The following is a 16,982-nucleotide window of genomic DNA, read 5'->3' on the forward strand; positions in this document are numbered from 1 at the left end:
CCATGACAGCATATGGCACTGTATAGATATTGAGATATGCCATGAACTACATGAAGTATAGGGTACGGGAAAACAATTACCATTGCAATTCATTGAACGTTCACTCCAAGTGATCAACCCACATCAAAAGATTCAGCAATCTGAAGTAACATAAAAAAAATGGGAAACCTTTACCGATATGAATGATTATAGCATCGAGATGAGCATATGTGAAGTACAATATTTTGCAATGCACCGTCACCATCCAAGGATACTGTGCGTTGATTGCTCGCCATCTGCACCGAGAGATGCAGAATGCAGATTGAAAATCAAGAAAAGAATCAACACACCTTCTTACTTCCAGATCTCCTCCACCTCCTCTTCTGTAAAGTGCTCCTAGTTCTCACTGTAAACAGGTTGATGGGGATTTGGAATCTCTAATTTATCCTCTGGGGAAATATCGAAAGAAAAATTTGAAAGATGAGAATCACCTTGGGTTTTTCATATTCATGTTCAATTGAGTCATTGCCATGGTGGATGTCACAGTTGTGTCATGTCGCGGTGAGTCCCATTTTATATGTCGATTAAATCAAATTGAGTAATCAAAGTCATCATATTTCCCAAAAGAGAAAACTTAATTATATGAAGTTGAGTAATTAAACACATCCAATGTAATGATGTACAAAATACTGACTGAATTAAAGATCTATCAGTTTTAATTGTTGTGCCATAGTGCCATCATAAGATATACTGAGACTGAAGATGAAATTTGCAAGGCAAGATTAATCTTAAATAGCATTGTCATTGGTAAAAGGGTTAATTGGATCCATGCCATTATAAATTTGCATGTTTTGAATATACCATTACAATTCATGAATAACTATTTGCCGAAGACCCCGGGAAGCCCTTCGTCGCCGATCGTCTCCCGTTGTCGTTCGTCGTCGCGCCGCCCCTTGGTGAGTTTCCTGCGTCGTGCTCGTCGCAATGGTGCCCTCGGTTTGCGCCGTCGTGCCCTAGTTCGCTGGCGACCATGTGGTTCAGTGCCTTGTTCCGGCGATGATGTCATGCCGATGTCATAAAGCCCCTTTTCCCTTCTAAAAATAAATCTTAATTGTGTTATAAATCGTAAATCCTTTTCTGTTTAAGGCTAAAATCAGTTTAATATTGTAAAATTCATAACTAAATCATATGAAGTCGGAATGAGGCCATTCAAGTCTCTAAATTTATCTAAAATCATGATGTACATGTTTGTTTACTTTTTATGTATTGTTTATTTGATTTTTATTAGTCTTTTTCTTCGTTTTGCGTGTTAGCTTGTCGTTTCCGTCGTTGCGAAGGTTCGTGAGTGCGTCGGAAGTGGTTCAGAAGACTTATTGAAGACCGGTTATTGCAAGGCAAGTCACACAGATCCTAAATACAATCCTTTGAGCATGTTGATCCTATATTTATATTCTCTATTTATTTGAACTGTGCATTTATTTTCGAATGTCACCGGATGGTGTGAATCTATTCCTTTGTTATGGCCAATTTGCATTGATTACCCTATTTTTTGATACCTTGGGTTATAATTTGACTAGTCGGACTTTATATATTGGTTCGACTAGATATTAGTATAATTACTTAGTCATGCTTAGAAACATTAGCTTATTAATGGGATGAATCATACTACATTATTATTTATGGTTATACTTAATGGTAGCTCACGATGGTTAATCGTGTTATGATAATTGAAAATTAAAACTTGATAATGATGGGTTGTGAGCACATGGTTTTGAAGGTCGTGCTCATGATAATTAAGGACCAGTTCGCGAGCTACTGTTGTGAGACATTAACCGTACTAACCACAAGCCAGCGTGGGCAACGGCTGCACACTTTGTATAGCAAGGCTCATTGTGGTGCGCCAGACTGATAAGCGGCGAGAAGTCCGTGGGGGTCGCTGGAGAGTCCATGCCTCTGGTTTTTGAGGGGGTGATTATGATCCAGGAATGGTGTGCTGCTTTGAGTTGAGCTATGTGAGGGGTCTTGTCACAACTACACAAATGGTGACATGTTCAGCATGGGCACATGGTGATACGGTGACATATTGTGGAGTTGTGTCTTGTGGATAAATTTGTACACCTCTGGCCAGAGTAAAACTATTCGAATAGCCGTGCCCGCGGTCATGGGCGGGTTGAGTAATGTTTTTCGTGATTAGTCCCACACTACTCATCAATGATAATAATGTGATAATTAATTTGGTTCCTGGTTTGGAATGGATAATTCCTGGTTTGGAGGTTTGATCTGTATGACCGGGGTTGGTTGTTCAGGTTTGGTTGGGCCTGTGCAGCATGGGTGTGCTATTCAGTGTTGATTAAAATTGATGATTAACGCCCTATTTGGTAGGGCTCCAAACTCCAACTCCTAACTCTAAACTCCAACTCCAGTGAGAGCTAGCTCCAGTTGGAGTTGAAAACTTGTTAAAAGTGTTTGGCTATATTTTCAGCTGTAGATCAGAAAAACAAAATAAAGAAAATGAAAAAAAAGAAACCAATCGGGTCCACCACGCCGCAAGCCGCCGGCCGCCCACGCCGCCCATCGTCGTCCCGACCGCCGCGCCGCTCGTTGTCGTCCCGGCCGCCGGTCCTTGTCCCGCCGCGCCGCCCGTCGTCGTCCCGCAGCCGCCGCTGCCCTCGGCCGCCACAGCCCCCCGCCGCCGACGCTGCCGCAGCCCGCCGCCACCGGCCTCCACCCACGCGTCGTCGTCACGTCCCGCCGCCGCGGCCCCCCGCTGCCAACGCTGCCGCAGCCCGCCGCCGCTGGCCCCCGCCCGCTCGTCGTCGTCACGCCGCGCTGCCCGTCGCCGCCTGTCATCGTCCCGTAGCCGCCGCCGGCGCTACCGCCGCCGCCCGCCGTCCCCGGCGTATGCTCGGGATTGGGAGGGGAGGAGAGAGAACGGGAGGAAAGGAGGAGTGTAGGGGTAGTTGAGTGGCATTTTCGTGTAAATACATTAAAAAATTAGAGGGTAGTATGTCTTTTGGGGTGGAGTGGAGCTGTGGAGTAGCAAAAACCCAGCTCCACCCCCGTAATTCATTTTCTAGGAGTAGCTCTGCCAACTCCCACTCCAAAAAAAGGTGGATCTAGACCGTTTGGCACAACTTTGGCTCTAGGTAAGTTGGAGTTGGGAGCTAGAGCTGTGCCAAACGGGGCCTAATTACTCTACTGTTTTACTACTCCTAAATGTTTGCTAAATGTTGCTTTTGCAAATCAGCCTATATTATGCCATCCTTTGGAATCCTTGGGTACATATTTGCTGTGTGGCTTGCGGAGTATTTCATATGCTCACCTTGCAATAATCAATCAAACCTCAGTTGAAGAAAAAGGATCCAGAAGGAGAAGACGTTTGGCTTACACCCCAGTTGAGCTGCCTGTGGGAGTAGAGCCGGAGCTTCGCTAGATTTTATTTTCCGCTGCAGTTTTCTTCGTTGTGAGGACCAAGTGCCTCTTCAAAAAGTGTTAATCGCTTTAGTTATTTTGATGAATCTGTATATTAAATTGTCAGTTTGTGTACCTCGGTTGATTCCTGGACGATGATTTTATGCACAAATAAGTTCGGAAATTACTAGTGAATTTCTAGGCGTGACAAAAACTAGGGTAAAATAGAAAACATAGTAAAAGAACATTTCAACTAGATTGTATTCGGGGGATTACAATGAACCGGCCTTATCCCTTAAATAGGGGTTGGTCTTGCCCTCTACAGGCCCTCCTCCACGTCCAACTCGGGCTAGAAACCAATGGAAGTACGAAACATGCCTTCCCGAGCAAGGAAACCTGAAACCCGACGAAAACAGACTCTGACTCGGACTCTGCTGGTCAGACCGGCCACATGTCGCCAGTCTGACCGGCCCTCTGGCGGCGGTCTGACCGGCCGACATATGGCAGTCAGACCGGCCCTAACTCTGGCAATTTTCCCTATGTCAATCCTAGGTGCCAAATTTGGGTGTAAACACATGCCCCCCTGCCTTTTTGGTTAACATCGTGAATCTAAAAGCATAGAACATGTTGTCTTAGGGCGATAATCCAATTACCGGCCACGTGACTTTCTAAGCATCTTACCAAACGCTAGGGAAGTATTTCTTCAAGTATCTCCCATTGATTGCTCTTTGAAAATTTTGTCCTTGAAGGGTCTTCATTTCTTTCAAAGTCTTCAAACGTTTGTTGATGACATCTTTAAAATTGCCTCCCATCAAGGTATTGTAATCTTCAACTGACAAATCATCTTGCTTGATATACAAAGAGAGCCAAGATTTACCTCAACAGGTAAAACGGCTTCTTGACCATAAACCGACTCAAAAGAAATGACTTTAGTAACACTATGTTTTTATCCTATGAACCCATAATGCTTCCGAAAGCACCTCATGCCACTTATTTTGATGTTCTTCAATTTTCCTTTTGACTAATCTCAACAATGTTTTATCACTCGACTCGGCTTATCCATTAGCCTGAGCGTAGTAAGGAGAAGAACTCAACAACTTAATATCATAAGATGCGGCAAAACTTCTCACCTCCTTGTACATAAAAGAAGCTCCTTGATCCGTAGTCAATGTTTAAGGAATACCAAATCTATAAACAATATGCTTCAAAATAAATTCAATTATCTCCGTGTAAGCAATATTCCTAAATGGCATGGCTTCGGCCCACTTGGTGAAGTAATCCGCTGCAACTAGCACGAACCAATGCTTCTTTGATGATGGAGGATAAATTTGACCAATGAAATCCAAAGCCCAATCTCAGAACGGCCATGGTTTGATGATAGAATTCAATAAGACGGCGGACGCCAATTGAACATTGCCGAACCGTTGACAAACCTCACATCCTCTATTGCACTTGAAACAATCATCAATTATTTTCAGCCAATAGAACCCCGCTCTTCTAAGCAACCAATTCATCTCATGGGCCGATTGATGAGTTCCACAAATCCCTTCGTGAACTTTTCCCATTATCAACTTTAGATTGATCATCATCTAAGCACTTCAACAATACTCCATCAATATTTCGGCGATATAGCTCTCCATCAAGCAAAGTATATTTAAATGCTTGCCGTCGAATCTTCCGATCAACCTAAAGGCTAGGATTATTCAAATCTTGAATCAAAGGGATTCTCCAATCTTCTTCTGAATCTTGGGCACAAATGTCCAAATTTACAATTAATTCAGCCTTTGAATCAATTGTCTCATGCCTCCCAACTCTCTGCCCGAAATCGGTCAGACCGGCCACTCAATGACGGTCAGACCGCCCTGTCTGCCCGGTCAGACCGGCCATGCAGAGCCGGTCAGACCGCCGGTCACAACCGGTCAGACCGGCCATGCAATGTCGGTCAGACCGCCCCTGGTCTGTGATTCTGCCAATTTCGTCCAAACTTTTGAAATCAAGCATCGGCTTTTAGTGTATAATTTTTTTTTCACATAATAGCCAAATGCTTGGTGTATCAAATTATTGGACCAAAATTCCTTCTCTCTAGACATATGAAAAATTATAATATCCAACTAATATGTCTAGATGAATACTAATTCAACTGGCTTTTGAAACAATAATCATCATGGCATCAAAACACTTAGCCACTTGAAATATGATCAATAATGAATCACGAAAGTCATATGCCTCACACACATGAATTCTAATAAACTACGAATGCAAGTAATCGGCTTGAGCATGTATGCAAAATATTAACAATGCCAATGTTCCTAAAGAAAACAACTCTAGAGCAAATCATCACATTGACCATTGACATTAGCGGAATTACTAAAAAGCTTTCATGGTGCAATAAATATGAAATCTATATATTATATGGTGATCCATAAAAACTCATATGACTTGGCTTTAAATAAATATCAAAGACTCATGAGCCAAATCATACTTTAAACAAATTATATGCCAATTTACCAATTCCACTACTTGGAACTGGCATTTGCAACATGTATGTATAATATCAATTTGATAAGCCAAAACACACATGTGCTAGATAGTAAGCAATGTTCTAACATAGCATAGGCATATAATATAATGATGAACACAATAAACCCATACCTTGCCTTAGCATCCAACAAACGGTGGCTCAAAGATGAGATGTTGTATCCATTGCCGTTCATCTTCTCTTGATTTCTTCATGAGCATATTAATGTCTTGCCCCCCAAGCAAAATCGGCTTTCTTGATTGCACGATTTCGAAGGCAAGACAAATGCCGTACTAACACCCATAGCATCATGTGAAGGAGACTTATCTCTAACAACGGATGATTCTTCTATCATCAAATCGAATTTATTACTACTATGTGAAGTCACCGGTCTCTTAACTTTTACCTCCTTAGGTCTCCATATTTGCTTAGGTGTTGTTTAAGGCTCTAAGTTGTCACATGTTTGGTCCCTCATGTCTTCGGCCTTCTTTTCTTTTTGACCTATGGCTCGAAGACGTTGTAGCCTCCTCTTTTGAGAGCGAGATAAGCCGGAAGGTATCCACTTCGGCTTTGGTTGTTTTGCAGGAACCAAGCAATGATTCTTGATGTATTTGGTTGAAGTGGAAGCTCCTACGTTGCCCTCAACTTTCTCACTCGCCTCTTCTACGCCTCTTCTACTCCCCCCCCCCCCGGTCGGACCGGCCTCTAGGCCCGGTCAGACCAGCTGTGAGTCGCTAGTCAGACCAGCCCATAGGATCGGTCAGACCGACCGTAAGGTGACGGTTAGACCGACGGGAAGTACCGGTCTTGCCGACATTCCCAGCGTCGCCTTCGGTCTTCTTTGCTTGTATGGTTTTCGCTGCATCTCCAGCAGATATTTGAATATCTTGAGACTCCTCCTTGATAGTAGCGACCTCCGGAGCTTTGGCTTCTTTTCTCACCCACACATTCTTCACCTTTTTCACCTTTGATCCACTGGACCGATTCTCTTGTGGGAAATGGTCTTGTCTTGAGTTAGAATGACTTGGTACTGTCCTAGGTGATTGCTTCCATTCTTGATGATACGGCATAGGTGGTCGAGGCATCCACGGCATGTAATACATGAAAGGATAACCATATAGTGACATTGGATATGAATACCATCGCATCACAACCGGAGATTTATATGAAGTTGGTATACTTGATAGCTCCGATTGCTTTGGTGTTTGACCAAATCTCTTGCTACGAGATGATCTTGGTCTTTTTAAATCACTAGTTTGATTTTCAAAGCGTTCATCGGCTAATCCTTTCTTGTACTTAGCCATAAGCATCTCAAAAGTGAGCTTTGGCTTTTTAGTCTTGATAGAACTAGATGACTCATCCTTTGCAACTTTATGATCTTCGGCCTTAACATTATTGGTCCTAACTGTCTCGGGCCGAGGATCCTCAATAATAACACTTTTCCCTTTTGTGGATTTGGCTTGACTAGGCCGACTCAACACTTTCTTGTTATCAAAATCAATAGGAGCACTAGGGAGAGAATCATGAACAATTCCGTCCTGAGCAATAGGTGTAACCGAAATAGTTTCACAAGTGACCGATGAATCATTAATCGGTCTTTGCTCCATCAAGCTTGCATCTTTGAAATAATCGTGAAACTCATGCTCCATTTGTGACCATGTAGAAATTGAACTAGGAGCAAGTAAACTATACCATGTAGATGCAAAGTTTGACAAAGAAAGAGGAAACAATTTTAAGTTAAGCAAATCATCACTACCGGCCTTACGACATTGATCGTTAAATTGGCCGATATGCTCCACTGTTGTTCTAGCATCCTCATCTGTGAATTTTGTGAAGTTGGGCACCTCAAATCCTTGCGGGTATGGGATCGAATCTACGTGTTCAGGATACGGCCTTTGATATGTATGCATAGCTACTTCGGATTCTATTTCACTACTATCCCGCAAGACATTATTATTATTTTTTCCAATATCCGCATGACCGATTTGTGACTCGGTCTTAGTTGACAATGCTATTTCACTTTCGCTTGTGATACAATCCGAACCGTCATTTTGTTCGGCTATATTTTCAATGGTGTCATTGTCTAAACTAGCAACACAATCCGAACCATCACTTGGTTCGACTATATTGGTTGTTGCATTATTATCCAAACTAGTAAAACAATCTGAACCAACATTTGGTTCTGTTATAATTGTTATTTCATTATCATCTGAACTAGCATTTAAACTATTATCATCCACTCGGCTTTCCTGAGCCAGAGCTTCATGCAACACATGATGAACATCAAGAAATATCTGACCATTCAATCTCTCTTTATTAGAATCAAGCAATCCATTATATGCAATGTCGGCCAAATCTTTTTCAGTTATTTTCAAACAAAACCATCGGCTTTTAATATCTCTAAACCTTTCAATATAATCAGCAACAAATTCATTGTATTGTCTAACCGATGTTAAATCAGACAACCTAAGCTTAGTTTCACTAGTGTGAAAATAATCATGAATTTTTTGTTCTAATTGAGCCCAAGTATGAATAGAATTTGCCGGTAAAAAAGTAAACCATGTAAAAGCAGTACTGGACAAAGATAAAGAAAACAAGCGCAATTTAAAAGTATCAGATTTATTAGCCTCACCACATTGCGCTAAAAATTGATCTACATGCTCCCATGTGGTCCTACTATCCTCACCACTAAATTTGGTAAATTCGGGAACTCTATAACCATGAGGATATGGGATGTTGTCATAGTAATCAGGATACGGCTTTTGGTAAACCTTAGCACGATTCCTCTCTTCAATCGCGAATTTATCCCTAATAATAATACTAGTTAACTTCTCCATATTTTCAGGCCTATGTGGATTTGGTGGTGGGTTTTGTGGCCTAATAGGTTTTGGTTGCGGCGCAATATAATTATTTTGGCCATGCCTATTATCGGAAGGATATCCTCTATTAGGATCATTGTAAGCATTGGGAACATGTGGGAGAACTTGGGGACTAACAGTAGATACGGGGGCATCATGTACTGGAATATGGTATAAAAGCCCATTATTTGTCATTGGATCTACCCCCTGTATTGGGATAATCCAAAACCCGGTCTGACCGATATCTAGAGGCACGGTCAGACTGGTCTGAGGTCCAGTCTGACCACTAGGGTAGTACCTGGTCTAACCGGTAGCAAAGTCGCGGTCTGACCGGCCATCTGGCTCGGTCGGACCGGCTGTATGCGCCAACCACCCCTCGCCGGTTTGTTGCATCTTCGCCCCATCCGTTCTACTACTTATTTGATCTATAGGGGCTTGACTAGCACTGGTAGAGGCTTTATCTTTCAACGTAAAATTGGCCATGAGAGGGCCGAATTTAGTCCTCATGAATTCTTCGCGAGTTTCAATAGATGCATCTAATTTAGTATTTAAAATAGCAATGGATGAATCTACTGTGCTTGCAATTTGTTATTGGATAGAATTTGATACCGCTTCAGTACTTACCACATCGAAAGTATGTTTAGGCCACGATCCTGGCTTGAAAACCACACCTTGGTGGGTACTAGAGCACGTCTTCATCAACATCTTCTGGGTATACGCCTTGAGATGTTCATCCAAAGCTTGACGTTGCTCCTCATCAAGATCCTCCAATATGACCATGTCGATCTCGTTCCCACTCACCATGGTTGATGAATAAATTCTGATTGATTAATTTCGGCCATATAGCTCATAGCCGAAATTTCCTTGGTATACTCGCGTGTGTGCAGCTTAAAAGGCCCAAAATTGATTTCCCCACGGACTAACCGATCAAATGACTTCTGATTGATCGATTTTTTTTACACGTGTACAGTAGTTTATAGGCTTTTGATAGCCTGATTTTTTTTCTCTAGAACACGTATACTCAGCAAACCGAATTGAATAAGATTCGAATTTTCTTGCCGTACTGTACAGCAATACGTACACGGCCTGCTGCTGTTGCTCGGTGTCTACTGCTGCTATCAAACCGATCGAACCGATCGGCTTCAACTCAAACAACGACAATGCCGGCTATGGTGCAGATGTAAATCGAATAGCAACAGCGATGGATTTGTGTAGATTGATTTCCTGAATAGCCACAAAATCTTGCCCGCCGAATAGATTAATTCGGCCCTTTCTCTGATAATCAGTATGTAGATTAATTTCGGCCTTATGGATGGCCGAAAGTTTCGTTCCCCAGCGGAGTCGTCAAAAATTGTGTTGGTAACTTTTTTGATAAGTTGACAAGCACAATCGCAGCACCTAAAGCTTTGCGGTGATCTTAGAGTCGCCAACCACCTCACTCTAGCCAAACGGCCAAATCAAGATGGATTTCATAGAAAAACAGCTAAACCGGTTAGCGGAGCCGATTTAGAGATCAAAATCAGCCTCTAGGCCGATTTAGATCGATATGAGGATAACTACTTGTCTCGTGGGCAAAACTAAAGGTTTTCAGGACCAACCTACATAGAGTTGTCGCACTTTCTGTAACACCCTGAAAATTCGACTAACAAAACTGAAACCCTAAAAATACGGACCCTCAAAAACTTTTTAAATAAATTGCATCATGCCGGTTTTATTCGCCTATTTTATTTGGATTTGATTTCGAAGTTCATCAATCGTGAGTAAAGAATAGTTAATTAGGAATAAACCCTAAAAATAAATTGGCAAAATAAATAATTGAAATATAATTTAAAATAAAGATTAGGTAAGGTTGGAAATAAATAAATATCATCGCGACCATATTAGTAACAATTAAATTTTAGTGCGATGGAATAAGAATTAATTCTAATTAAATTCAAGAAAATTATATAAAAATAAAATATGGGTACTGATAATCTAGAGTGAATCCTTTGGTTGAAATAACACAAATATTATGTAAACGTCATTTGTGGAAAATTAGGAATTAAAGGATAAGATTTATATAGAGAATAGGTCAAATAGGGTTAAATAAGAGCTAGCACAATTCATTGCGCACTAGGTGCTCGACGAGGTTCCCTAGCCCCGCCCCCTCCCCTGCCGCGCGTGCCTCGCGCCCCGAGCCGCTGCGCGCCGTCGCCATCGCCGCCGTCCCATCGCGCTGCCGCCCCGCGCCACCGTCCCGTCGCCTCGCGCCGTGCGCTCGCCGCCTCGCGCCCCGCGCAGCTGGCGCGCCGCGTCGTCGTCGCGTCGTCTGTCGCCGTCGCGTCTCGAGCCCTGTGCCAAGCCGCCTCGAGCCCCGCGCCGCGCTGCACGCCCGTCGCGTCGCTGCTGCCGCCTGTCGTGCGTCGCCGCGCGCCGTCGCCGTCGCGTCTCGTCGCCGCTATCACGCCGTGCGCCGTCGCCGTCGCGTCCCGTGCCCCGTGCCGCCGCGCGCGTCGCGTCGCCGCTGCCGCCTATCGCGCGTCGCCGCTCGCCGTCGTCGTCGCGTCTCGTCGCCGCCTCGAGCCCCAAGCGCCGCCCGTCGCGTCGCCATTAGGGCCGGCCACCTCTCCCCCGCGCCCTATAAAACCCCCGGCCCCCTTCTCCACCCCACACCCATCCCCCTCCATTTTCCTTCCTTCTCCACCACGCCGCTGCGCCGTCGCCTCGGAGCCGCCGTCGCCGCCGCCACCGCCGGGTGCCGCGCCGTGCATCGCCGCCTTGCGCTGCCGTCACCGCCGCCACCGTCGGTAAGCTGCCGCCCCCTCCCCCCCCTCGTTCGGTCACCGTCGCCGAACCGGGTAGGCCGTGAGCCGAGAGAGAGAGGCAGGGAGAAGCCGGGAGGGAGAGAAAAAGAAAGAAGAGGGAGAGAGAAAAAAAAGAGAAAGAAAGAAAAGAGAGAAAAAGAAAGAAAGAAGAGAGAAAAAGGAAAAGAAAAATAAATAGAAAATTAGAGGGAAATTGAGGAGGTTTAGAAAATTTAAAATAATTAGAATTTAATTATAGATTAATTATAGTCGTAGAATTGCAAGATTTAATATAATTATAGAATATTTTTGGTAATCTCCATAGGTAATCAATTCACGGTAGGAATTTAGATTTATTTAAGAACTAAATAATTATGTTAAATTGTTAGGAATGTACTTCCAAATCACAAAATGACTTAGGTTAAATGACCCTAAAATTGGAATAACATGGTTTCGCAAACCTTGTAGTCAATATAGGAAGATCGATTCGCGTTCGACTGTTATTTGAAGTTATTTGGATTTCATTTGAATTCTAATTGAATTCAAATCGTTCTTCGCACGTAATTTTAGAGCCCGAGGGAGTTGTAGACCCGAGCAAGGATCAAGACCCGCAGGACTACCAGCAAGGCAAGTCATCTATTCCTTGAACATGTTGATCCCAATTGCAAAATTATTTTGTTTACAAATAAAATTGCATGCAATGATGAACATCCTACTTGTGATTATGCCATGCCTTGATTATTGTTTACCTTTAAATCCTTGTAACAATGATTACGTATGAGTCCCTAGTCAATTATGACAAATGCTTAGAAATGCTACTCTAGATTTATGCATACTCATATTTATCAAATGCTATATGTTTGGGCAATTACCTTTGGGAAGGTAATTGAGATGCGGCAGGTGGAGACATGAGCGTCACATTGCCATGATATTGATGACATGATTTGTGAAAGGAAAATAAAAGTAAACAAATGTTTTCGACTGGGGCGGCTGGAGGAATTGGGTGGTGTCCGGAAAAGGCTAGTGCCGTCCCTGGTCATTTAAGGACCGAGCCATGAAGTTAAGCATGAAACGACCCCCGTACAACCGTGCTTCTCGAAAGGGTATAGACCTAGTGGAGTAAATAGCCGATCGGAGGCAGTATCCTTGCATAATGGACTTCTTGATGTGTGAGGCAAGGGCTCTACGGTAGGGCAGCCATTGGTAGGACCACGAGGCGGGTGTCTATAGTGGTGTCGCCATCGGTAGGACTGCCATGTGAGAATCTAAACATAATTATAACTTAATGCATGTGTGAGTCTTCCCTTCCCGGGTACGCCAGAACTCCTCTCACTGCTAGAAATCGTATTACGCCTAGAGTGTATGAGGATGTAAAATTCATGGAGCGGGTACTCCCAATGCGAGGTTATCGAAAGGCTTTGCCGTGACGCGTCTCATGTGTTGGGGCGAGGCTCATGTATTGGGCAATCATGGAGTGCGGGTAAAGTGTACATCCACTGCAGTGTGAGTAAACCAAATCTATTCGAATAGCCATGCTCGCGGTCATTGAGCACCAGGACGTGTATTACACTTGGCTAGACTCTAAATTCTTAACTTGTGTGGGATGGGATATTGCATGATGATTTTTTTATGCTGATGGAGCCACTTCCTGAGAGGAGGGAAGGTGAACGTCCTCAGAAAACCATGACGACTCAATGGCGGGAAGCTATCCTTGGGATCACAATGGATGGTGGACAGAACCGTCGTTGTCTAATGTGAACACTGGTACTAAAATTTGATCGGTCTATGCTAGGTCTTAGGTTTGTGAAAAGAATTACAAAACTTGCTTTGCGCAAAAGAACCATAGCCATTCCTTGAATACCCTCTATCATGTGCATTGTTGTTGTGGTGGCTTGCTGAGTACGGTTGATACTCACCCTTGCAATATACAAACTTAATCAGAGGTTGGAGATGAAGCTTCGGAGGATCCCTACGCTTACTACCAGGAGGGTGATGAAGACGATGGCGCTCAGTAGGTCTTAGTTACGGTCGTTGCCTGTGGCAATGGCGTGCCGCTGCCTTAACTCCGCTGCCTTATCTACTTCTGCTTTTGGAATGTATTCCGGACCATTCAGTCCTATGTTCTAAGACTATGCCTGTGGGCCTATGATGTACGTGCACTTGACTATTCCGGACCATTCCGGACCATTCGCACTAGACTCTCGTGTATGTGCACTTGGTATTTCAGTTATGAACTCGTGTGTACCAGACTACTTGATCCAGGGAAATGGTACTGTTTACACGATTGATTCCTGTTATAAAAACGGGGGTCCACACTTTCGCAGCGGCGGCGGATGATTTATGGCGCAAACCGACAAAGATGGACAAAAACAAGGGTAAAATAGAAAATATAGTAAAAGAACGATTCAAGTAGATTGTATTCGGGGGATTACAATGAACAGGCCTTGTCCCTTAAATACGGGTTGGTCTTGCCCTCTACAAGCCCTCCTCCACGTCCAACTCAGGCTAGAAACCAATAGAAACACGAAACATGCATTCCTGAGCAAGGAAACCCGAGACTCGACGAAAACGGACTCTGACTCGGACTCTGCCGGTCAAATCGGCCACATGCCGCTGGTCTGACCGGCCCTCTGGCGGCGGTCTGACCGGCCCACATATGGCGGTCAGACAGGCCCTATCTGGAGGAAACCGGCAGAGCCCCAAACTCTGGCAATTTTCCCTATTTCAATTCTAGGTGCCAAATTTGGGTGTAAACAAAAGGTACCTTCTATTCGAGTAGAGGTGGTGCACTTGGGTTAGCAGCAGCAGGATCTTGCGGGGGCAGAAGTGCTCTATGGCTTCTTGGTCAGTTCAAAAGGAACACGGGGATAGCTGCAAAGTTACCTCGGATTGTGAAGCAAGTTTCAAAGTTGTGCACTGCGAAGAACTGAATGGCCTCCACAAAAAAAAAACAAAAAACATATCAAAGTTTCGAAGTTTATACTGTATATAGTATTTTGAGAGATGTCTTCTGTTTTTCATTTATGTGCATATGGATAAAACACATTACCTAGTACAAGTTAGCTGAATTGAATTTCAGTTTGGACTCTTTTATTTCTATGCTTTCTAAAATGGAACTGATATACTGTCAAATTCTCAAAATAATCAATTGTCATTCAGTTTCAGCAAAATATGAAAGGAATGGTTGGAAGGCTTCCCATCATACACTGGTGGAGAAACCGTTTGTAGTCCTGGTTCGTAACCCCCCTTTAGTCCCGGTTGTCCAACCGGGACTACGAATCCGGGACTAAAGATAGCGATCTTTAGTACCGGGTGAAATAACCGGGATTAAAGATCGATCTTTAGTCCCGGTTGGTAACACGAACCTGGACTAAAGATCTGTGTACCATTTTTTTTATTTGCATGGCCCTGTTTGCTGCATGGTTGATTATATATATATATATATATATATATATATATATATATATATATATATATATATATATATATGTGTGTGTGTGTGTGTGTGTGCATATGTGTATATGTGTAAATACATATATTACACACATATTTATAATTTAAAGCACTTAACATTTTATGTGCATATATGTTACCAAAATATATATTAACACTAAAGTAAATGTACGTATATATATATATACATATATATATATATATGTATGTATACATGCATGTATAGTACAATTCATTTGCTCGCTAGCTATAGCTACAACTTCGACGCCGGCGTTACGTCAGAAGAGGAAGGACCGACGTTATGAATTTCGATCCGTCGTAGTAGAATTCACCATCGGGATTAAGGACTTCTTCGTTGATGAACCCCATCAGTTGTTCTTGAACAGCCGTGATAAAATCCTTGTGTGTGAGATTTTCCCTCATGTGAATACGCTATCATTCAAAAAATAATGACATATCAATATATGAATTAATAAACAACATAACAAATCGATACGCAATGAAATTTTGAATGGTTTATGTATACGTACATCGAGCTCTCGTGTGGTGTATATTTTGTTTGATAGTCAGTGGGCATACTCGCATACGTAGTAGCCGCATAAGTTAGTTCCCTGGTCCTGCTTTGCGCACTACATGAGAAACGACGAGAGATTTAATATACTCTTTATATTAACTGTAATTAGAGATTCAATTCAATATAATTTTGGATCATGCATGTACTCACTAGAAAATGAAACCTCCGTCCAAGTTTTTCTTTCCAAGTCCCGCGGACCAATTGACGGAACCGATCACAAGACCTACATATGCAGTTGCAAGCTATGATTAATTAATTATTACCCGAGATCAACATAATAGCAACAAAGTCCCGTGACTTTGGAATAGATGGCATTATATTACCTGTCTATCAGTTGGAAGACCTTGTCAAAAACCTTCTCCTCTTTATTCATTGAGTCGTACACAGTGACTCTGCATGCGTCCAAGTCGAAAAAAACAGGACCCAGTGGAATCTGGAATATGAGTGAGATGAGATAAATATCAAAATGTACATGTTATATGTATGGGAATGAAATTTGTTCGAACGACAATAAAAACTCATTGTGTTGTACGGCAGTAGTATGAACATCTTGAAATGCTGCTGCGTTAGGAGATGGACGAGATTGTCCTCTGTGTCTTTCTCGTACTTGTTGATCATTTCGGTGTTGATTTTTCGAGAGTCGATGAACCCAGTATTGTAAACCCCCCGCTGTCGGGCCCTTTGAATCTCCATTCTATAACGATGAAAGGAAATTATTATTGCTTACATATATGCCAGGAGCTAATTATTGAACAAAACAAATCGAACTCAAAGATACTTACAAAATCCATGCGCTCAGAAGAGAGACGTCGAGGGTGTCTAGATGGTACAGATCGAAGACATCCTTGAAATGGATCCATAGAACATCTTCTCCTTGCAAGAAGTCGGGGTTTCTGATCCTCGCTCCGAACATCTCTCTACCCTTGGCGCTCATTTCCATGTACCGTTCATGGAATTTGTACATTTGTGTCGGTAGGGACTGCAGCTGCTCAGGCCTGACAAGCAGTTTACCAAGTTCAAACTTGTATGCCACTTCCGCCTTCGGGATTGGTGCGCCTCCAACCAACTGAGCCACAGTTAGACCGGTGTCCGAAATGAAATCCGTTATGCCAAAGTCTTCGCCGGTCACCAACGGCTGGACCTCTTGGTTTGATTGTTCTCCAAGCTGAGGAACTGGTTTGGACTTCTTGTAATAGGCTTTCCTAAGTGTTCGGTCATAGGCCGATAGCTTTAAGGCCTCCTTGTTTGTGGTGGACATTCCCTTGAAGAACTTCTTCACGCTCGGGTCAATAGGTATCTTCTTTTCAGGACTCCGAGGCTTGAGTTGCCTCTTCACTTCTCCTGCCACATAAGCGTCAAGCTCCTCTTGACTGCAATCGTACGGTGGCTCCTTGTTTTTGGTGGCG

At 43.2% G+C, this 16,982-nt stretch overlaps 1 pseudogene; it reads right to left on the reverse strand.

Annotated features, from left to right (window-relative positions):
- Positions 1-4,067: 4,067 nt before the first annotated feature.
- On the reverse strand, positions 4,068-9,570 carry LOC127780201 (uncharacterized; annotated as a pseudogene).
- Positions 9,571-16,982: the final 7,412 nt, after the last annotated feature.

The sequence above is a fragment of the Oryza glaberrima genome, chromosome 7, assembly GCF_000147395.1.
Source record: "Oryza glaberrima chromosome 7, OglaRS2, whole genome shotgun sequence".
Classification (NCBI taxonomy): Eukaryota; Viridiplantae; Streptophyta; class Magnoliopsida; order Poales; family Poaceae; genus Oryza; species Oryza glaberrima.